Consider the following 24514-nt stretch of genomic DNA (forward strand, 5'->3'; position numbering starts at 1 on the left):
AATGGTTGGATTCGTTCACAACTCCACCAACAATGCATCAATGTCCCAGTTTTCCCGCATCCCCTCCAACAATCATCATTATTTTTTCCTGCCATCTTAGCCAATCTGACAGGTGTGTAGTGGTATCTTAGAGTTGTCTTAATTTGCATTTCTCTGATTAATAATGACTTGGAGCATTTTTTCATATGACTAGAAATAGTTTCAATTTCTTCATCTGAGAATTGAAAGACAGCTTTTTTAATACCAGCTTTCGGAATCGGGACTAATAGCTTAGACTATAACCATATAGAGTCATTGAATCTGGCAAGTAGAAGACTCATTGAAGGTTGTTCCTTATTATAATGATCACTTTTATAATATCCCAGCAGAATGTTAGCTCCTTAAGGGTAGATGTCATTTCTTTGTTTCTATGGGGTCCACTACAAGGCCTTGATCATATTCTGATACTCCAATGAATTTGTGATCTCAACAAATTTGATATTCCTTTTAATGAGGCAGATTGTAACCTTATCATGTGGCTACTAATGGTGGTCTGTTACTGGCTTATTTCTAATACATTTCTCTGATAACATCCTCTCCCTTCTCTTTCCTTTCCCTCCCCTCTCCTTCCCTTAGATGGCAAGCAATCAAATATATGTTATGCATATTAAAATATATGTAAAACATATTTATACAATTATTTTGCTGCATAAGAAAAAACTGATCAAAAAGGAAAGAAAGAAAATGAGTAAGAAAACAAAATGCAAATGAACAACAACAATGTTATGCTGTGATCCACACTCAGTCCTCACAATCTCTCTCTGGGTGTAGATGGTTTTCTTCATCACAAGACCATTGAAACTGGCCTGAATCACCCCATTGTTAAAAGAGCCCCATCCATCAGAATTGATCATCATATAATCTTCTTGTTGCACTATGTACAATGATCTCCTGGTTCTACTCATTTTACTCAGCATCAGTTCATGTAAATCTTTCCAGGCCCTTCTGAAACTACCCTGCTAGTTGTTTCTTATAGAACAATAATATTCCATAACATTCATATGCCATAACTTATTCAGCCATTCTCTGATGGGCATCCACTCAGTTTCCAGTTTCTTGCCACTACAAAAAGGACTGCCACAAACATTTTTGCATATGTGATTCCCTTAAGATCTCTGTGGGATATAATCCCAGTACAAACACTGCTGGATCAAAGGGTATGCACAGTTTGATAACTTTTTGAGCATAGTTCCAAATGTAGCAGGATTTCTTAATTTGGGATCCATGAACTAGTTTTTTTTTTTCCAAATTGATAGTTAGGTTTCCATGTAATTGTTTTCCTTTGTACCACTCTAGATTTAATACTTGTAAAATGTTATCCTGAGAAGGGTTTCAGACTGCCAAAAAGTTCTGTAACCCCACAAAAGGTTAAGAACCTCTGCTTTATGAAGTGTCCATCTGACTACACTGCATAATCTGGACAATAGACATTGAAACATTTATACTTTATTGTGTAGATGGACAAACTTAGTTCATATAAGAAGTTTGGCAGTATTTCAGGGCTTGCTGCAAGCTATGTAGTGTCATATGCAAACAGAAACACCTGGAGGATATCATCATATTCCCATAATTCCTCTTGATCTGAACCTCCTTCAACAACAGTGGCAAATTAATAAATCTATATGTCATCATTCCCTTCTCTTAATAGTCATGATCAGAAAGTCATCAAATGCATTGGCTAGTGTTTTTGGAAACATCTTTTGGAGAATCTCATATCATTTTCAAATATGCCCCATTTGGGAAAAGGAGATTTTGCAGCAGTATTTTGCCCTGCTCTATCAAATGGAACATTCACACACTATCTCAGTGTGGCCCCAGCCCTGGCTTCTTTTCTGCCGTTAAAGAACCATTGGTTTATCTCTAATCTGTGCCATCTGGATCTGTTCAATTACCAAAATAAGGCCGCATTGTGTGACCCACAGGTGTCTTGGTCAGTCCATCTCAACCCCACTTTTTCTGGAAATGGGGAGAGAAAAGAAAGAATTTCTGAGGGATTGGAGGAATTGGGGGAACGCATGGCATGACACAGTTTGGGCCATTTTTATTGCTCTAGGATCTTAGCCATCAGATGTAGAACTACTTTAGTTGCTCCATCATATCACTGGAGATACTCACAAGGACCCATTCAGTATTCTATGAAACTTATGGGAATCTACAACTGCTATCAGCCTCAGGTCTTGAAGTGCCAGTGAAGTGCCAATTCTAGCTGCTCTATCAATTTACTTCAGTAAATGCAGGTGTAAGCACAGGGCCTCTTTCTATCTGTCTCTGAATGTCTTTCTGCTTCTGTCTCTCTTTTCCCCTGTCTTTATGTATCTCTGCCTGTTTCCTTTGAATTCCTTTGGAAACACACGTAGGGAAAGATTATATCATCATGCCAAATCTTGTTCACTAATGTCAAATGAATGTTTGGATACATTTTTTTAATGGTCAAAGGATTAATTTCCAATTGTTGTTGTGCAGCTGTGGTTTTCCATGCACACCTGATTGTCTTTCATGTTGGACACCCTCTGATTCTAACAATTTCTACTGGATTGTATATAGAAACATGAAACTCTGTTTTGGATAGCTTGCTATATGTGTTCATGTGTATACATGCATGTTATATAAACATTTATTTTATATATTTATTTATAACCGTGTATACATAAAATTCAACATGTTATTTTTAAGGCTGAACTGCTTGTCTGTGTCTCCTTCTGAAATTTCTTCTATGCATTTTCTTTTAAATGATTTCTTGACTCTTTCCTTTTTTCTTGTTTTTGAGGGGGAGTACAATATTATTACCTCTCTTTCATTATTCCCCAAATTTTCTTCCTGAAAAAGAAAAAGAAAACCCTCTAATAAATAAGCATAATCAAGAAAAATAAACTCACATACCATTTGTGTGAAAACTTTCCACCTCGTAACTTTGTAAAACTAACCACATACTGAAAATATGTCTTATTTTGCAACTAAAATTAATCACCTATCTGTCTAGAGCTGGGTAGCTAATTTCAACACTGGTCCTCTCGAGTTATGGTTGATCAGAGTTCTTAAGTGTTTCAAAATTGTTTTTTTTGACAATGTTCTTTTTACATACATTGTTCTCCTGATTCAGTTAATTTTACTCTGCATTAGTTCATAAAAATCTTGCTACGATTCTTTGAAATCATCCTGTCATTTTTTTGTCACAAAAATATTTTGTTACATTATTATTTCATAATTTGCTCTACCCCAATTGATTGGCATGCCTTTTGTTTCCACTTCTTTTCCGTAACAAAAGAGATACTTACTTTGCTGTATTTCAATAGATTCATATTATCATAAATGTGAATTTTCTCTTGAATGATTCAAAACACATCTCATCCAGCCAGTTAGTCAATAAGAATTTATTAAGTACCTACTATGTTCTTGGAACTGTGCTAAGTTTTATGAGTATATTTTATAAAAAAGCAAGAAATAGTCCCTATCTTCAAGGATCTCAACTTCTAAAGAGGGAGAAAACATGCAGAAAACATTTATAACATTCATATATTGTAGAAAGTGGAATTTGAGCTGAGTCTGGAAGGAAGCAGAGAAGGGGGTTAAAGTGAGGAAGGAGAACATTCCAGGCAGGAGCAAAAAGACAAAGACATGAGATGGAATGTCCAGTGTGAGGGACGGTGTCACCAAATCATCGATTAGCTAAGAGAAAGTATATAAACTGTGAAAAGCAGAAAAAAGCCAGATTGTCTAAGGGCTTTAGATTCCAAATAATGGAAGTTATATTTGATCCTGAAGGTGATTAAAAACCCATTGTAGTTTATTGAATAGGGAGAGCATGGGCAAACCTGTGTTTAGAAAATGACTTTGGCAGCTGAGTTGAGGATGGATTAGATTAGGGAGAGGCTTTAGGCAGAGAGACCATCCGAAAGACGTGAAGTGATGAGAACCTGCACCAGAGTATTGGTTATGTGGGTAGAAAGGGGGATATTCAAATAGTGTCATCTTATCTTTTGTAATTCTTTCCCATGTCTTCTCATGAATCTTCCACAGAGGAACAAGTTACGTGATCACTCCATGGGTACCAGTATACCACTCAGGGAATCTATATTGTATGCCTTACTTTCCATATGTGCTCAGCCCATCTGTCTCCAAGCATACATTTCATTCATTTCATTTTTATGACATTTTTCTTTTCTGTAGAAGTAGTTATTAACTAGATTACATTACAATTATTTAAACTGCAACCCACCGTCTACCTCCCTATTACTTTTTGGGTCATCTCTGTTAAATTTAATTTTAGTTTCACTCTATTCTTTCAGTTTGATGAGATTTTTTTAGTTTGATTCCATCATTCAACAATATTAACTATTCCTACCAGCTTTGTGTTACATGAAAATTTGATAAGCATACCTTCTATGTATTCATCTAAATGATCAAACAAATATTAAACGGGGCAAGGACAAGGACAAGGACAAGGACGAAGCCTCGTGGCATTCCACTGGAGACCTCTATGTTGATGTGGATTTGTTTATCACTTTGAATGCAGTTGTTTAACATGCTTTGAATTTACCTGCCTATCACTGCCCACTCTGCATTTTTCCATCTTGACTATAATGATATCTATCTTGGATGATTTCTTTTTGTTAATCAAAAAGTTATTTGTTAGTGAAAAAATATGATAGGAACTGGATCTGTTATTTTATTAGTATAGGAAACTTCCAGATGAGGAAACTCCCTTTACCAATGCAGGTCAGTACTTTCTCTGCAACTTAGATTCATGAAGAATTTCTTAGAGCATTGAGAAGTTAAAAAACTGTATTTTCACAGCTTATATGAATCAAAAGTGATTTTAATATTAGAAATTTTTGTTTCTGAGGCACAGAACACAAAACAGAGTAGTGATTAGATAAATATTGGTTGATTTGATTTATGTGATATAAATGTATATGAACACACACACACTCACACATATGTATGTGTGAGTGTGTGATGTATGTGTGTGTGTGTGTTCTGGGAACTGTAATTTCACCAGAGGTATGGTTGAATCTATATAATGCGCTGTGTAATCATGAAGTATATATGTTCTCTCTTTCTGTTTCTCTTATTATCTGCCATATTCTCTTGCTCTATTTTTTGGTTTCTGTCTTTTTCTTTTTGTCCTTATTTCCTTCTGCCCATACTGAAGCTTTTCAAATATTATAGAGAAAAGGAATATTTTAAAATAAAAAAAAGCTTGCTGCAAAATGGGCTGGTTGCCAAATGATCTCCCCCCTTTTATTCTTGGCAGAACCACTAGTTTCAATGAATCTATGCAAAAGTTTAAAAGACCAATTAAAAAATGTACGAAGAAACTCGATGCCGTGGAGGATGCTACTTCGAAACTCAACTGCAGCAATTGCCTCTCTCTTCCTTGCCTTGGGCAATCTGGTCTAATTACAGTATCTCGCCTTTCACTCTGTTAGTGTTTTTCAGTTATGCATGAAAAAAATTAATCAAAAAATAAAATGAAAAACTGTGATGGCTAATCTGAGTCCCGTGGATTTCTCTCTCTGTTGTTGCCTCAACTGTCTTTTGGGATGAACGTGAAGAAGTTGTTGCCTTCAAAAGAGACGTTAGGAGCACTCTGGCTCCTTTCCTTTTTTTTTTTTTTGCCTTTTATTCTTTGTGGATTCTTAAATCAGAAAATGAACCGTCTATTTTAGTTTCCATCATGTCTTCAGGTCATCCAGAATGACGACATTTATTGAGTTTTTATTGTCCAGGAAAGATTCCAAACGAATAGTCTCAAAGATGGATTTTTCCCCCCTTTCTTTGGCAAATGCAAGGAAAGGCAGTCTCAATTTACCAACATCACCTCATCCCCTGGTGTGCTTTGGAAGTCCATTATCTAAGCAGGTTGTGAGTTTCTAGTTCTGCTCAGTATTTGCTTTGTGATGAGACCAAAGTGCCAGCAACTGATGCCAAATTAGGAGGTGGTTTTGGGGATGTGGCTTTCCTCTTGGGGGTTAAAGACATCTTAGCTCATTACCTTCTCAGATGGCAGTTCTAAAGCCAAATGACATGCAGCAAAATCTGGGCTTTTAATAAATTCTGTTAACTGCTCTTATCCAAAACTGGGGATCACCAGATTAGGAACCTCAAAGTTTCCTAATCTAGTCCAACCCATACTTGAATCAGAATCTCCTTGAAAAGGCATCATTCAGTCTCCATTTTAAAACTTCCAATAAGGGGAACTCAGTACCTCTGGAGGCAGCCCATTTCACTTTTGGATACCTCTAATTTTAGAACATTTGTTCTTACAATGAGCTGAAATCTACCTCTCTGTTCCTGGCTCTGCCTTTTGAGTTCAAGCAGAATAAGTCTAATTATTTGAAGACAGCCCACATGTTTTCCTCAAGTTTCTTCTTTATCCTGAGTTCCTTCAACTGATTCTCAGGTATCTTCTTACTATTCTTGTTACCCTTTTATGGGATGTTCTGCTTCATTCATCTATTTCCTAAAATGTGCCAACCAAAAGTGAACCCAATAATACAGATTAAAGAAAGAGTACTATCAACTTTCTATTTCCTTTTGGACATTGTACTTTTATTAGGACAGTTTCACAGTAGTAATAGCCGGCATTCATGTAGGACAATGGTTCTCAAAGTATGGTCTAGAGAATCCTGGGGGTCTCTGAAACCCTTTTAGAGGGTCTACAAATTAAAAAAATGTTTTTTATTTCCAATATGGTAAATGTCTACAAATATAACCCAAATAAACAAAAACACTTTGGAGAGATCCTCACTAATTTTTAATAGGATAAAGATACTGAAAACAAAAGTTTGAGAACCACTGATGTAGCATTTAAATTTTTGCAAAGTGCTTTATATATGTTATCTCATTTGATTTTCACAATACTCTGTAAAGTGTTATGATCTCCATTTTACAGATGAGGAAACTGAGGCAAACAGAAGTTAATGACTTGCATAGAATCACAGAACTAGTAAGTGTCTGAGGTTGGATTGACTTCAGGTCTTCCTGATCCCATGCTTGATACTCTATTAATTTCACCAATTGGCAAGAAGAACATGTGGAGAAGAACTTTAAGTATAGTCTTAAGAAAAAGAATTTCCTTTCAAGACAAATTAAGGCAAAAGAGTAAAGTTTATTAAATTTTCAGATGACATTAACCAACATTGTCCAATCAGAATGGGTTCTTAATATTTTTGGTGGTCTGCTGAAGTCTATGGACCTGTTTTTAGACTCATGCTTTTAAATGTATAAAGTACATGGGACTATGAAAGAAACCAGTTATATTGAAATCAAGATGTATTTTTTCCCCATTCAAGTTAAAGGATGCCCTGAAATCTATCCATGGACCCCTAGTTAAAAATTTAATCTGCATCACTGCTTTCCTTGAGGCTCAAACACGCTCATGGCGACCATACTCTCAAATTTCTCAGCTTTGGAAAATGAGCAGTGTTTAGAAAGAAGAGACATACGTTTCTCCCCCTCTGTGCAGAGTGATGAAGTTAGAAAACACATGCCAAAAAAAACCCCCAACAAAAATCTAAGCCTTGTTTTTTCTAGAGTACTTTGATTATCTCAGAAAAGACAATTTACAGAGACAGAAATAATGACACCAAAAACCATACTGAGAGAAATAATTCAATTGCCCAAATTTGGCCTCAGAATACTCTATTGCTCGCTCAGGAGTGTGACAAGGGCTCATAAATCTGCTATGGAGAGAGGATTTGTGCTTGAAAGTCCTAAGACTCAGTCTCCTTAGGCTGATATTTGGGTATGATAAGGGAACATTGGGTACTTTCAGGGGACTATATTGTCCACACTAATTCATGGAGCTGTAGAATCTCAAGTCTCATGAAATCTGTTTTAGGCTGTTTAAACTTGTTTTCATAACAACCAAATAAATGTAACATAAAAAATATGTTAGGGATTGTAGAGGGAATCTGCAAACACTTTATCGATAGCAACAAGAGGCATTTATAGGGTAACAAGCCCAAAGAATCCAGGCACTTAAGAGTTTTAAACAAAGGAGAGCAGTTACACAAGGTATTAAATGTATAACTTTTCCATTTTAACTCAACAGCTGAGGCAGACTCCATGTTCCAGGTTTCAGTTGGCAGGTGATTCAACAACTGAGAAAATGTTGGCTTGCCCAAAGTTCCAACTCCAGTTACTTCAAGGTTACATTTAGGACTTGCTTCATAACTGGACTAGACTGACTTTAAGGACATTGAGGAAAAGGCAAGGGTCGGGAGCAATTATGACCTTGTAAAGGGGTATATGAACGATCATGGGGTCAGAGGATCACAGCTCTAGAACTAGAAAGGAACTTTAGAATCTCAGAATCTCTCTCTCTTCTTCATGATCATTGTCAGAATCCAATATCAATTCCTCTGTCTTTTAAAGCCTTCCCAAACTTGACCCATTATTTCTCTATATATTTTCTATACTACATTGACACTGGCCTCTTCATTGCCCCTCATGTATACCATTCCATCTGCCATCTCTGTGCTTTTACACTAGCCATTTCTCTTACCCAGAATGCTCTGCCCCAACACTTCTTCCTTTCCCTGGCTTCCTTCAAGACTCAGCTTCAGCAAGACACTAGCAATTTAGTGAGAACAGGATAACAAGAAACTTTTTCTGTTCTCGCTAAATTGCTAGTGTCTTCCCTCTGATATCACCTCCAACTTACCTGTATGTCTCTTGTATAACCATGTTTGTTTGCATATTGGCTCTTCCATTAGCATTTGAATTCATTTAGCTCGTTTTTTGCCTTTCTTTGTGCCTGGCCCATAGATAGTAAGTATTTAATAAATGCTTTTTGGCTGACTGGCACACCCTCTTGGTGCACTACTCACTGAGCAACCCTCTTACTTCAATCTAAATGTTGTGTGGCTGTATTGATTTATGATAGACTTGTGATGATTTTGTTACTTCCTTACTATAGCCATCCCTTTTAAGATCACTCTCCTTGAGCATTTGCCCTCTGACATGGCATCATGGATATTTCTTGCCTGAATCCAAGGGGATGTGCTGGTATCTCCTGGAAGGAATGGAATTGGTTCTTGAAAGCACTGTGGGCTACAACTTCTATTCTCGGACTCAGGCTTCCTCTTTTCTTCCTCCCTTTCTTCATGTATAATTTAAAATTGCTTACAGAGAGATTTCCCCATGTAAAGGATAATAATCAAAGTGTGGGGAAGAAGAAAGGATTGAGCTTGGGTGATTTTATTTTTTAAAAACTGTCTCTATGTCAATTGTTCCTCAGAACTTTCCTCTTTTAGTTTTTTTGGAGCATTTTCAGGGACAAGAAAGTTGCAGATTTGGTTCTTGATTTGATAATTAGGATCAAAATGTTATTATCCTTTAGCTTCTCATTTGGTTCTACACTGAAGTTTGCTCCTAGTATTTATCAGACCCTTTACACTTGCTTGTTTGGAACCCCTTGCACTTACTATTTTTCTATATAGTTATTTATATATTTGTCATGTTTCCCTCTAAGAGAGGAGATTCTTTATAGGCAATGGTCACTTAGTCTTTGTGTCTCTCCCAGTAGGTGATAGTATAGTGGTAGCCTTGGAGCCAGGAAGACCTCAAATCAGGAATAGCTCTTAGCAGTGTGATCTTGTATAAATCATTTAACAATTAGGCTGTGTGCTTCCTCCATTAGATTGTGAGCAGGGGTTGCCCTGCCTTTGATTGTATCAGCACAATTCCTGGCATACAGTAGGTGCTTAGTAAATCTTTATTGATGTACTGACCCACTAAGATAATCTGTGGAGTAGTTAGGATTATAGAGTTGATATATGTGATGGAGGGAACTTTCTCATTGGGAACTCCTTCTACTGATAAAATTACCCTATACTAATGACCAATAATGATAGCTCATGATAGTAGCCTTCTGATCTAACCCTTCCCAAATGGAATTCTCTGCTCTTATATGTCTGACAATGAGCATTCAATCTGTGCTTCAAGACATCCAAAGAGGAAAAGCTTATGATTTCTTGAGATAATTTATTTTACTTTTAAATAATTCTAATTGTTGGGAATTCCCCTCCCCCCTTGCCATAAAGCCTAAAGAGGCAGCTAGCTGGTGTAGTGATTAGAGAGTTGGGTCTGGAATCAGGAAAACTGGAGTTCAAATCGAGATTCAGACACTTACTACTGTGACCAATTATATGTCACTTAACTCTGTCTCAATTTCATCAATCATAAAATAGAGAGAATAACATTACCTATCTCATGGTTGTAAAGCTCAAATGAGATAACATGTCTAAAGCACTTGACACTCTTTAAAATGTTATAAAAATGCTTGTTATTATTATTGTCTGCTTCCTTGTAGTTTCTATCCATTATTCCCAGTTTTGCCTTTTGGATTAAACAGAACTTTAAGCTAAACACACTCAGTACCTTCACTTGATCTTCCTATAACATGATCATGGCCTTTCATCATCCTTGTTGTCTTCTCCAGATCATCAGTGTTCTTAGACTGTGCCATTCAGTACTCAATACTCTCATGATGTCTGCGTAGTAGACTACAGATGGGTCATCACCTCTTTATTACTGGAGGTTATACCTCTCTTACTGTATCTTCAAACTTCATTGCCTATTTTGGCTGTTGACATACTGAGCTTGTTGCTGTCCACTAAAATTTCCAGATTTTTTTCAGACAAACTGCTGCCTAACTCTATTTACTTATCCCATTTTGTATCAATGATGAGATATTTTTTGGAATTGAAGTTTAAGACTTTCCATTTATTCCATGTTGAATCTCATCTTATTCAATTCATCCCAAAGCTCTAGCCTGTCAAGAGCTTTATGAATTCTAACACTGTCATTCAGTGCATTAACTATTTCTGCTAGTTTGGTGTACATTGCAAATTTGATAAGTATGTCATCTCCGAATGCTGAACAGCAAGTTGTTTCTCTCTCTTTCACTCTTCCTTCTTCCCTACTCTCTCCTATCTGTCTATCATCTATCAACTATTTGTCTATATCTATCATCTATCGCTTAATTATTCATTCATTCCATTCATTCATTTATCACTTATCTATGTATAATCTATTACCTATCTCTATTATTCATTCATTTAATCATCAATTCATCCATTATCATCATCATCCACTTATCTATTCATTCATTCATCCATCCATGTATCTTTCTGCTTGTTTATGTGTATACCCATATAATCTATAACTTCTTCCTTCACCAAAGTAGGGATGCATCTTCCTTGGAGCTTTTAAATTTAGAGAATTGTCTAGGACAATTGAAGAGTGAGAATGTAAGTGATTTGTCTAGGGTGATATAGATAGCAAGGTTCAAGGGCAAGACTTTAAGCCAGTTCTTCCTGACTCTGAAACTTGCTCTCCATCTGAAATAATACTATGCTACCTTTGGATTGTATTTTATTAATGGTGTGAGTAAGCTCTCCTGCCCCCAGTTAAAAGTCTTCTTTCTTGCCTTAGATTTTCTGAGAGATATTATCTAAATAAGGGCTTCTTAAACTTTTTCCATTTGTGACTTCTTTTTGCACGAGAAATGTTTATATGACCCCAGATATATAGGTATAAAATAGGTATATAAATTAAAGATTTACTGCTAATAAATCATAATTTTGCAATCCCTACCTATGGGGTCACAAACCACAGTTTAAGAAGCTTTGGTCTAAACTATTCCCCTCTCCCAATCACACTATCTTGCATTATATATTTTTTTCTCCATGACATGCCTCTCATGTAGAATTAAAGCTCTGAAGGCAAGGACTCTTTCTTTTTTCATTTTTATTGTTTATCACTAACAGCTTGCATTCAGTAAGCACTTAACAAATGTTCATTGGAATTGAATCTGATTTGGGGGATGCTTGGAACAATGGAAAAACATAGATGAAGGTGTTGGGGATGATAAGGGAAATATGGAGGATTTCAGTAGATTCGATGTGAGAGAATTTGCAAGAATGATGGTCAGAAATACAGGCCTTGGGTGCATGGTGGGTGATGGAATGCCACTTAAGCACAGAGTGACCCATGTAAGAACAGCATCTAGACCATACCCTGGCTACCTTGAAAACATACCTGATATTTTAAAATGCCCCCCCCCCCCCACCAAAGTGAATGTGAAACACGAATGAAAGCCAATGAAAAGATTGATTCCCAGCCAAGGTGGAGATGGAGAAGCTCTTTTCTAATGAGAATCCAAACAAGAACATTTGTGATCCTCGCTGACAATGGAAGAAAATTCCTGACTTAGCGGCAGTGGGTTTACAACTCCTTGAAAACGAGCAGAAAAAGAGGCTCCAACTTGCAGGAACTCTTCTTATTATATGCTTGAGTGACTCCTGGAACAAAGGAAAGCTGGGCATGATTGTTTAGGCAAGTACAAAATAAACAAAGCATATGTTTTCTAACATCTACTGACTGTAATCTGATAGCTGGGCTGTGTGGGGCTCTGCTCATTTTAGGGTTATGTGATGAGAATGACTTCAGTGGTTCCCAGTTCAGCACATAAATAAACACTGTTAAGACTCTGCTTTAACTTATGCACCTCTGTTTTTCAAATGTACTTGCTTTTTTTTTTTTTTTTTGGACTGGGGGAGAAGGAAAATGCCTGTTCCTTGTGTCTTTGGATACATTCCATCCTTTTTTATGCTTCTCCTTTCTCTTTTGAAAGATCCCCCTCACACTGCATAAATAGAAATGTCCCCGAGATTCATTTGATTTCATGGATGGCAGAGTACTCATTTCAAATAACTTAAGGAGAACCAGATAAAATAGCTACACTATACTGTGTTACCTGATTCAATGCAGGGGACTGTCAGGGGACTAGATGGCGATGGGAAATTGCAATGGGAAACAAAGCTGGCTTTCATTTGACGTTCAGCCATTTGAATCCAGTGGGGTTGGTTGCGGTCAGAAGTCATTACTACCCGATTTGGCTGTTCACTGGCCCAAGTGAAATAAGTTGGTGGTCTCTGTTCTGCTGTTAGTGGAGGGAGTTGGGGGAAGGAGATACTTCTATACCCATTGGTTCTAATTACCCTCCTTTAGGGATACCAGTGGAAGGTTGGCTGGCACAAAGTAACTCCTTTTCTTTACAAATTGGTCATTTTTTTGGGGGGGGGAATGAAAAGCTATTCTATGAAGCAATTTGTGTGTGTGTGTGTGTGTGTGTGTGTGTGTGTGTGTATGTGTGTATGTGTGTATGTGTGTGTGTGTACCTCCAACTTTTCTTCTCCAGTGGAATCCATTCTTGGCTAAATAGGAGACATTGCTTCTCAGAGATGTCAATCTGGTGCTTAAGTTTCCCCTGAAATTCCCCTCAATTTATGACTTCAGAGACAACTGTGAAGTTCTTTGCACTCTTTGTAGTATATATTGTACAGATATATTAACCAATAAGATTCCTAGAAGATAAATTGTGCTCTGTACTCAACTTCAGGAAGACATAGCAGCTCCTGTTGGACAGTGCCAGAAGAGGTATTTAGAGAAGAAAAAGAGAAATGGTGCTTAACCCATCTGGAAACATTGTTATCTCTATTTTAAATGATAGTTTTAGAATTATTTTAGCATATATCTTATATTTTATTTTATTATATTTTAGTATAATATCTTCTGTGTGTATCCTCCTTCTAATATCCTTCATCATGCTTTAATTTTATTTTACTTATTCATCCTTATTTTTCTCCTATTGCAAGCCTTCTGGATTATTTAAACTTATTCTTTCTCCATTTCTCTGTTTCTGTCTTTGTCTCTTTCATTCTCTGTTTTTTTCTTTCTGTCTCTTCTCTTGCTCTAAGTCTCTGCTTCTTTCTGTCTCTGTTTCTTTGTCTCTGTTTAGGGGTCTCTGTATCTCTATGTCTTTTTCTCTCTTTCCTCCCTACACCCTTTTTTCCTACTTTTCCCCAGTCCTAATTAAAAACCTGCAGGGGAGAAACAGACACTGCTATGGTAAATTTTTTCCTCGTTTCCCCTTTTTCTGTCTGAATTAGATCATAGCCAGGCCAGACTAGTCATACCAGAACAAGGATATAATCCTTGGTCTCACTGGCTAGGATTAGTTAATTTCCTTCAGACCAAGATGTTTACACAGAACTGCCAAGGGAAATTGACTAGGACCAGCATCCTTTGACAGCCAAACCTGGACTCCAGACAGAGGGAAAATCAGCACTTTTCGCTCTCTTTTCTTTCACAAACACCAGGATTCTGGAATTGGTCATTTTTCACAATAGTTGTTTAATAGGAGATGAGTCTTCTGTGGGGCAGTAGGTACTGAACAGAGGGCAGACATAGTCACAGAACCTACTTGGCCATTTTGCCACCTGCAATAGAGAGGGAACATAATCCCTGAGAAACTACAGAAATAAAAATTTAAGAACTATATGGAAACAGAATCAAGTTAAACTTTTAACAAAAAGATTTCATAAGCAATTCCTCCTCTTAGCAGCTGAAAAAATCTGATTAAAAACTTGGAGGTGTTTGAGGAGAATTTCAAGGTCAGAATTTTCCTTTTTTAATTAAAAAAAGGGGTAATTTGGTAGATTAATGATCTCATGGCATAAGAATTTCCTCTATTGTTGCAAGATAGCATCTCAGCTATACCTTCTTCATTCCATTTAACATACATTTAACTACATCCTAAATTATTCTTTTCCACATCCATTTGTCTATTCTTTCTCTGTCCCAATGTACTAGATGTCATGTCATAGAATTAATAGATTTAGTGCTAGACAGAATCTTATTAGTTGTGGAATCCAACTTCCTTTTTTTTACAGATGAGAAAATTGAGTCATAGGGAGGAGGTTAAATAACTTCTCTAAATTCATTCATTCATTTAAACAACCAACATTAATTCAGAATTAGCCAAGACATTATGCTAAGCTTCTGGAGATGGAGTCAAAAACTGAAACAAACCCTGCCTTCAATGAGCTTACATTCTATTTTACATTCAAGTTGTCTTTCTATGACTATATGATCAATCAGTCCATCTACTTGTCTTTGATATTTACTTTCATCTGGAATCTGTTAATATGAGTCACCAGTGACAAACTCTTATAAATCACCATCAGCATACTCTGATTCTCTCAAAAGTGCTGATGACTCTAGTATAGAGCACTATCTCTCAAGTTTGTACTTCCAGACTGAAAGGTAGGGCTGTCTCATGAATTGTTGTTGTGCTGATTTGATGTGAAAGTTGGAAGGATCTAACAAAAGTATTGAAGACTCAAGAGGTAAGGAAAGGATGTAGAGCAAAGCTCAAATGTTTATTGTTGTACTCAGCAATATTTTTTTCCTTTTCTCTAAAAAGTTTTGCCTTCCTTATTATAGGCTGCTTATTTTGAGCCCAGAAAATTTCTACTGGCTCCCTGGAGTATGATCGATTCCAGCCTCCTTACCCTGGTATTAAAGCCTTCTACTATCTGCCCTCATCCCAGCTGAACCAACCTCATTATTCATACCTCTACATGAATATTCCACTGTTTCTAGGCTCACTGATCTTTTCTATCCTTTGTGCACTGACTGGATCATAAACTTTTTGTTCTGTCCTCTAGGAACGGCATCTCTTTCATTGTGTCTCTCACACTCTGTGTCTCTGTCTCTGTCTGTTTCTCTCTGTTTTCTTTTTCTTTCTCTTTGTCTCTTCTCAAACATTTATTAATTTTGTGACCCTGTGCAATTTATGGAAACTTTCTCACTTTTTAATTGACTTATCTTGAAAATGAAGATAATAATAGCATCCATCACAGGGCTCTTGTGAAAAATCAAATGAGACAATTACATATATATATATATATATATATACACATATATAAAAACCAACCTTAAAACATTATTATTATTTTTAGCTATGCCATGATGAGAATAATATGAATAACTAACATTTATATGGAGCTTACAATGTGCCAGGAACTGTGCTAAGTACTTTATAAATAATGAATCATGTGATCTTTATAATGACCCTGGGAAGCAGATACTGTTTATTATCCTAATTCTATGGATGTGGAAACTGAGGCAAGCAGAAATTAAATGACTTACCTATAGTCACTAAACTCTTAAGTGTCTGATCAAAAACCAGATCTCCCTGCTTCAAATAGCTGCCCCATTTCCTGATTCTGTCATTTGTTACCTGTGTAATCTTTGGTAAATCATTCATGGGCTCCTGCTTCTATTAAAACATGAACTCGTTGGGGCAAGGATTGTGGTCTTACCTCTCTTTAAATGATTCTAGAATCTTGCACTCAGTAAGAGCTTAATAAATGCTTATTGACTGACTGATTTTCTATATCTTAATTTACTCCTCTGTTAAATGAAAGAATTAAACTAGTTAACTTTTTAACACTTTGTCCAATTCTGAGTCTATTATCTTTTGATACTTTTCACATATATTAAGTCACTCATTTTGCAAGGTCTTGTTAATTTCACCATCTTAAAGAGACAAACCCCAATTGCACAGGTGCTGAAGAAATGGCTTTGGGAGACCAGTTCCAATTATTCACCACTAAAATTCAAACTCACTGTCCCCAAAAGGTTTTTCTTGTTATTCCCTCTGAGGAATTTTATTCCTCTATCCAAGCCCTGTCTGTATAGCTCTCCTTACTCTTAGTACTGGAAACGTTTATTTTTAAAATTCATCCAAGTCAAGGTCAGATTTAAAATTGTTTTACTTAGGAATTAAGAGAGAGAAGCAAACAAAACAAAATAAGATTCTGAGTTTAAGCTAGTCAATTTTACTTAGGCATCAAGCTGATCTTTTATTCTAATACTGCCAGATCCTATTCCTTTGGTCTTTTTATCTGAGACTTTCAAGAAAAGGAGCACTGGTAATTAGTCTAGTGCTTTTGATTCCATCAGTCATTCCTTGTGAAATAGCACACACCGAGACTTGGCACAGTGGAAAGGGCTTTTGTTCTATAGTGCAAAACTGTATTCTAATCTTCCCTACCAGTGCTTACTTTGGATAAACCACATTAGTTCCCTAGTCATCAGGAAAGGTATCGTTATTATCATTAGTCACATAATTGTTATTATTGTTTTTCCTTTGTTTTCAAAAAGGACCAATGACATCACAGGGTGATGATTTAACTCCTGTGTGAATTGGATTTAAACGAGGCAGAGTTGCACAAAGTTGAGAGCCTAACTCTCTCCTCCACAGTCATCAAAATCAAGTGGCAAGACAAAAGTCAGGATGTCTGGAGATGGCCCAGGATGCAGTGGATGACCTTGGAATCTTTGATGTCTAAGCAGCTTCACAATACTTGTTTCAGCCGGCCTTCATGGCCCTTGGAACAAATTGTTCTTACCCACCCATTCTGACATGGAAAGTTTTCACATGCTTGGAGTAGACACTCCTCTAACTGATGGGTTTGAGATCAGTTAGTTACCCTTAAACAGGTTTAATTGATCTACTGAGATGTTTACTGGGGTGTGAATGCTGCCTATGCTTCTTGGAGCCATAGTTGAGAATTGGCTGAATTAGGTGGATACTAAAGATGGATTAATGAAATTTTGCAAGGCCCTCACTCACATCCGAGATACTAGTCCTTCCTGAACATCCCATAATAACTAGTATAAAGTTTCTACTATCTGTCAAGCATTGTGCTAAGCACTTTACAAATGTTATCTAATTTGATTGTTACAATCATCCACAAATGGAGGTAGGTTATCTTCATTTTACAGGTAAAGAAACTGAGGCAAGCAGGAGTTAAGTGGAAAATATTAAAGATCAGTTCTCTCATGTGTAAAATGAGGGAATTGGACTCAAGGTCCTTTAGGATCCTTTTCTAGGTCTCAAATCCTGTTGAACAGATTTTCACTATTTACCCCCTGGATTTCTTCTCTCTTTGTCTATTTAATAAACCAAGTTAAGTGACTTGCCCAGGGTCACACAGATAGAAAGTGTTAAGTGGCTGAGGTGAGATTTGAACTCGGGTCCTCCTGACTTCAGGGTTGGTGCTCTATCCACTGTACCACCTAGCTGTCCTTTTAGTGCATGATTTGTAAAGTCTAAAACTGTACTAAGACTTTTGGGACATCCTATATAGTACCTTGATGTGCAAAGTGCTTAAATATGTGTTTATTCATCTATCTATCATCTGTCTGTCTACTTGTCTATTTGCTGTCTGCCTATCCATCCACCTATCTATCTATCCAATTATCCAACTATCTGTCTACTTATTTTCTATCAATTCCACTTCTCTCTATATATTTCATCTCATATTTCTTTCTTGCTCCCTCCCTTTCCACTTCTTTATCTCTCCCTCCCTCCCTCTTTAATTTCTTTTGTTTCTGTACCTTTCCCCTCTCTCCCTTCCTTCTCTCTCCCTCTTTCCTTTCTCCCTCCTCCCCTTCTCCCTCCCTTCTTCATACTTTTCCTACATCCTTCCTTCCTTTCCTCCCTCCTCCCCCTCTCTCCACAACACACACACACATACACACACACACACACACAATGTATTTGATCAAATTTGATGAATAAAGTTGTTTTGCTTGTCCCCAGAAGACACAATTATGAGTTGCAAGTGAAAATTGCAAAGAGGCAGATTTCAGTTTGGTATAAGAACTTCCTAAATATGTAGTTACCCAACAGATTAACTGAATATCTTGTGAGACAGTGAGTTCCCTTCATTGGAAGTCTTTGAGCAGAGGCTGATCATATACAAAGTAAACTGGAGAAAACACTTGTGCTTCAAATATCAGTTGCACTAGGCAATCTGGAAGGACTCTTCCAGTGCTGAGGCCTCACATTTTCTTAATGTCTTTGCCATGAATTTTGGTATTTAATTACCTATGATCTAATTTGCTATTTAGCCACTTCATGCATGTATGCTTTGTTTCCTCAACTGCATTATAAGATCCTAGGAATAGGGATTATCATAAGATATTAGAATTTCCCATTTAATGCACTGAGATAGACACTGGTTAAATGACTTATTTTTTCTTTTTTTTATTAAAGCTTTTTATTTTCAAAACATATGCACAGATGATTTTTCAACATGGACCCTTCCATGGCCTTGTGTTTCATATTTTCCCCTCCCTTTCTCCACCCCACCTCTAGATGGCAAGCAATACAATATATGTTATACATATCAAAATATGTGTTAAATCCAATACGTGTAAACATATTTATATAATCCTCTTGCTGCACAAAAAAATCAGATCAAAAAGGAAAGAAAATGAATAAGAAAACAAAATGCAAGTGAACAACAACAAAAAGAGTGAGAAAGTTATGTTGTGATCCACACTCAGTTTCCACAGTCCTATCTCTGGTTGTAGATGGCTCTTTTTATCGCAAGATCATTGGAACTGGCCTGCATCATCTCATTGTTGGAAAGAGTCATGTCCATTAGAATTGATTGTCATATAATGTTGCAGTTGCTGTATACAATGATCTCCTGGTTCTGTTCATTTCACTTAGCATCTGTTCGTGTAAGTCTCTCCAGGTCTCTCTGAAATCATCCTACTGATTGTTTCTTACAAAACAATAGTATTTTGTGACATTTATGTACCATAACTTATTTAGCCATTCTCCAACTGATGGGCATTCATTTAGTTTCTGGTTTCTTGCCACTACAAAAAGGACTGTCACAAACAACTTTGCATACTTGGGTCTCTTTCCCTCCTTTAAGATCTCTTTGGGATATAGGCCCAGTAGAAACACTGCTGGATCAAAGGGTATGCACACTTTGATAGCCTTTTGGGCACAGTTCCAAATTGTTCTCCAGAATGGTTGGATCCATTCACAGTTCTACCAACAATGTATCAGTGTCCCTGTTTTCTCACATCCTCTACAATAGTTGTCATTATCTTTTCTTGTCATCTTAGCCAATTTGAGAGGCGTGTAGTGGTATCTTAGAGTTGAAGTGACTTATTTGTGATTTCATAGCTAGTAAGTTTTTGATGTTGGATGTGAACTCAAGCGTTCCTGATCCAAGCCCAGTACTCTATTCACTTGCCATCAGCTTATCTACAATAAGGATGTAGAAAGCTTTATGCAACAGAAATGCAAAGATAATAAATAGACTATTCATTGAAAATACTACTCCTTTTTTTTTTAACCTTCAGTGCTTAGTGCAATGCCTGGCACATAACAGGTGCTTCATTAATGCTTATTGATGACTTGATACACACATGTTGTGAACTAGAAGTTTGGGAGGGACAGTACTACAACATGAAGGGCTCAGGACATGCTTTGTGCAGATCATAAAGGAAGAGAAGGGCTCCATGAGGTAAAAGTAAGAAGAGAATGAATGCTACTCATGTATTAAAGTGGAAGATGGCATGTTTTAAGGGAGAAACAGAGAGAAGACCAGTCTGGCTGGATTTCAGAGTTGGAGGTAAGGTGGATATAACATCCAGTCTAATTAATGCAAGTGATAGCTTTTTAGCTAGTTGAAGATATACATCTTCCCTCTCCTAGCCCTTATCTTCTACAAGCTGAATATCCTCAGTTTCTTCAACTGAATCTTAGATGGCATGAACTGGTTTACTAGGGGGTAGAAGGAAAGGAAAGGAAAGAGAAGGGAAGAGAAAGAAAAGGAAAGGAAGGGAATAGATGGGAAGAAAAAGGGAGGGAAGGAAAGTTCATTTACTTTGGCAGTACACTTTCCAGGGATGTCCACATTGATAATGAGATTGACACACCATTGCCAGAATTAGCTCAGTGTTTGGGAGGCTCCAAAGGAAAGTGTGGGAGAGGAGAGTCACATAGAGCCATGCCAGGAAACCAAATCTCTTCCATTTGCATTGTCTTAGGGACATTCTGAAGATCACTCGATAGGATAAGATACCAGACATTAAGGTCCCTTTTCAAACCAAAGTGCCAAATTCCAACTCTACTGCAGAGAACACAACCCTTTTGGGCTGGCCACGTTGTTCTAATGTTAAATGTACATTTGTCTCAAAAACTGTTTTTTGGAGAATTAACAGAGAACAAATGCTTACAAGGTTGTCAGAAAAAGTGATACAAGAACACCCTCAATGTTTCTCTTAAAGACTTTAGAATCAATTGTATGACATGGAAGACACTCTCACAGGATCTCCTAGCATGGTGGGCCCTCATCCGAGAAAGTTCTGTGCAAAAGGAGCAAAGCAGAATTGAATTATCTCAGAAGAACATGAGATGTGTGAAGTTGGAGAGTCCAGCCCAAATGTTCATGGGGACTTTTTGTGTCCAATTTGTGGCAGAGTATTCTGATCTCATGTTGGTCTGATCAGCTACAGTCAGACACGCTAACTTGGCTCTAACATAATGATGTCATTTTGGTCTTCTTTGAGAACAAAGGACAACAACCAACTAACCAGATGGAATGATCTTGAGGCCCACTGGTTGGCCCCCTCCAATAAGCTTGCCTTATTGTTCATTACAGTGATATTCTTGTACTAGGAACTCAATAAAGACATGGAATGAATGAATAAGTTCAACACAATTTCACTAACAGGACTCAAGCTAGCAATTAGTAATATGATCAGCCTTTAAAGTTAGGAGGTTAGTCATCAGAAATGTTGTTACTGTCTTTTCAATTTCCTTCTTTTATTTTCCTACAGAGTTAGGTCAGTTTTGCTTTTCTTTTATTATCTCTCTTCCCTTCTTTTCATCCCATAGCACTTTTTTGGTTTGTTTTTGGACTTCATACACTGATTGGGATAGAAATTCAAAGCAAATGGGAACAAAGACCTTGGCATATTGGACTCATTAATACAATCCTTTCTGCTCTGGTTTTTACAGAATTAGTGAACAAAATGTAAAGTCTGTGCAAGAAAACAAACAAGTAATTGAATACTCTTTAAGAGTGAGCTTGCCACATGCAATATAAACAAAGACTTGAGCTAAAATCTAACCCTTCACTTTGGGAAAAAAAAGACACATCTGCTTGGTAGCAACAGTGTGGTCTAGTGATTGGTGCTGCTGAGGGAGAAGATCAACAGCAGTGTTTGAGTTTTAGTTGACAAGGTTGATTATCCTGTTGGACAGGGTTGATTTTAAGTGTATTTGTCTGCAACTCTTCAGCTTGTCTTCTGTATTAATTAGTTCATGATCATGCAATATTTGCAGATTCTGGTTTAGAGCTAGTCACTATTAGTAGTTTCTCTCATCCTAAAATGTCTTTTGAAACTTCTATGAGTCAGAGAAGTCTTGGAATTAAACATTGGTGCTATTTCAAATAGGCTAAAAGTTAATACTTTTCATATCCTTTGGTTTACCTTCCTGATTCTTGATGTGCATTATGTACAAGTATTTTCTAGGAGTTCAAATTTAGCTTCAGACACTTACTAACTGTGTGATGCTGGGCAAGTCACTTCACCATGTTTGTCTCAGTTTCTTCACCTAAAAAATGAGCTGGAGAAGGAAATGGGAAATCATTCCAGTATCTTTGCCAAGAAAATCTCAAATGGGATCACAAAGAGTCAGACATGACTGAAAAATGAGTGAACAACAACAAAGAAATGCTATCATATTCCTGTCAAGGAAAAGGATGCATAGGTTTTAATGCTTCTTGGGTGAAAGAATATTAAAGGAAGTTACTCTGCTTTTACCTGCTATTGTGACTCAACTTAAATAGAATAAATAGAAACTTCTGGCCTCAAGGTCAACTTCATTTCAAAAAGCTCTCAGTTCTGTTAAATTTATTTTTTGTAAAATTTTCCTAGTGCATTTTGTTTGACTCTCTCCTTTGTTACCATTGTATATATGTGTGTATATATATATATATATTTGATATCATACTTATGTTTATCACATTTTTCTAGTTGACTATAAACTCCTAGTTGACAAGGACAAGTGTCTTTTTTCATCTTTGCATAGCTGGAGCCTAGCAGGGAGTCCAACCTGCTAGGTATTTAATAAATATAAATTTCCCTGGAGCAATTGTCTGCTGAGTGACATGTATGTACATCTATTATGGTAGTATTGAATAAAACCTAAGAAACCTGGAGGCACATTTTTTTTGTAGATGTAAATGATAAACACCTCTGATTCTTTATTATAATTCAAGCAGCTTCATATGTTCAGAAGGCCAGCCAATCAACCAATACTCTTCTTTATTTTTTACTGACAGGTGTACTTCTGCTGGGATTGAGAAGAAAACTAGGGTGGAGAGGGATGATAGTTTTTAGGTTTGCAAAGGACCATCTGGAAGAGTGAGATCAGTGGAAGACGGACTGCTCTTGTTGAACTCAGTAAAATCAGGAGAATTGTTTGGAAGATTCAAATGGCTTCTTTGAATTGAGATTGAAGGAAATATTTCCTAATAAGCAGAACTATCCAAAATGGAATGGGCTACCTCTGGAGGATATGGATTCTCCCTTACAGGAGGTCATTAAGGAACACTTGGCCGATATGTTAGAGGGAATTATTTTTCAGGTATGAATTGATATTTCTTGAGGTCCCCCCCCCCCAGCCCTGCAGTTCTGTGATTTTCTCGCTTCTGCTTTGAATGGAAATGCCGGAGAGAGGGCTCTGTGAGGTCCATGGTATGCCATCAGATAATTTGGACGAAAGTGGTCTGTAGTGGATCAGTACCCTAGTACTGTATGGGGATGAGCAGGGCAGTATTAGAAGTCATCTTGCTAGGCCTTAGGCAAACATCCCTAATGGTTTGTTTTCAACACAAGAACAATTGCCATTGTCATATTCCAAACAGTGTGCAAATTGTTTTATTATAAACTCTCTGTTGGTCCCTATTTAACTGGGAAATCATTCTCTCTAAATTTATCTCCACTCTGCATGGCACTGACATCTGCTGGCAATACCAATTCTGCCTCACTTCGAAGCAAAAGATTCCATGGAGAATAGACAAGGTTCTCATCTGATCTATTAATAATCCCTGGAGGATTTTTTCACAGTCTCTGCATATGTTAACTCTTACCAATCTCTTTTTATTTTGACTTCCTATTAAATTCAGTAAACATAAGCCAGAGTATTCATGAAACTGAGCTTTCTTCATCGGACCCACCCTCTGAAGAGCGAATGTCACCCTGCCAAAGCTTGGGGATGAGAAACGAGACGCATAATGAAAAGTTGTTTGTTTTCTCGAGTTTTACAAGTCAATTTGGGATACTTCATCAGCCAAGTTTTTATCTCTGTCCTAGGCGACCATTACATGTTTTCAATTTGAAGGGGAAAAAAAAGTCCATCTCTGCTTTCTGTGGCATCTGGGCTCTATTCAAACCACTCTACAATTTCATGCAGACAAAGATTGTCCAAATCACGTGCTCTGTTGGAGTAATCGGAGTTCATTAAATATGTACAGAGCAAACCTGTATTCTAGTGATTTCCCTCTTTGTGAGTTTTGCAATTTCCCCTATCAAGCTTTAGCATTTGAAGATGACTTTCAGAAAATGAGATGTAAGCACCAAAGGACTTGAGACTCAAGGAACTGCCAGTCAGCCAACTGGTAGCCTGTAAAACCTTTTCTGGTTGTAGCCATGTCTCTGAACCAGCTGTCCTCAGAGTAGGGACTGGGAGTTTCAGAGAATGCATGGATTCCTTGCTTTCATTTTCACTGTA

At 37.1% G+C, this 24514-nt stretch overlaps 1 long non-coding RNA gene across 1 annotated transcript; it reads left to right on the plus strand.

The window, feature by feature from the left end:
- The first annotated feature begins 23059 nt into the window (after positions 1–23059).
- On the plus strand, positions 23060–24278 carry LOC116423540. Its single transcript, XR_004234150.1, has 2 exons — positions 23060–23368; positions 23910–24278. It is a non-coding gene; the product is annotated as an uncharacterized LOC116423540 (long non-coding RNA).
- The last annotated feature ends 236 nt before the right edge of the window (positions 24279–24514 follow it).

The sequence above is a fragment of the Sarcophilus harrisii genome, chromosome 4 (assembly GCF_902635505.1).
Source record: "Sarcophilus harrisii chromosome 4, mSarHar1.11, whole genome shotgun sequence".
Lineage (NCBI taxonomy): Eukaryota > Metazoa > Chordata > Mammalia > Dasyuromorphia > Dasyuridae > Sarcophilus > Sarcophilus harrisii.